Source organism: Fukomys damarensis, unplaced genomic scaffold (genome assembly GCF_012274545.1).
Source record: "Fukomys damarensis isolate Sample0158 unplaced genomic scaffold, DMR_v1.0_HiC HiC_scaffold_16, whole genome shotgun sequence".
NCBI lineage: Eukaryota > Metazoa > Chordata > Mammalia > Rodentia > Bathyergidae > Fukomys > Fukomys damarensis.
The window spans coordinates 14,800,892-14,801,138 of record NW_022900928.1 but is presented as its reverse complement, the minus strand read 5'-3'; positions in this window follow the sequence as shown (position 1 = coordinate 14,801,138).

Genomic DNA, 247 nt, shown 5'->3' with positions numbered 1-247 from the left:
ATATATATAAAAAAAGATATATAAAACCTGGGCTCATAGTGGGTCTTCATGTAGCTCCTGGTTAGTGTCTAAGGCTCATCTAACCTAGAGATTCCCTTCCATGGATTTTTCCTTTGCGATTTGTAGGAGAGACTCGGTTATATGCCCAATAATTTCCCACATCCCAGATTCTGATAACTGCAGTGCCATGGCAGGGTTTAACATGCATTTCAAAAGATATATAAAACCTGGGCTCATAGTGGGTCTT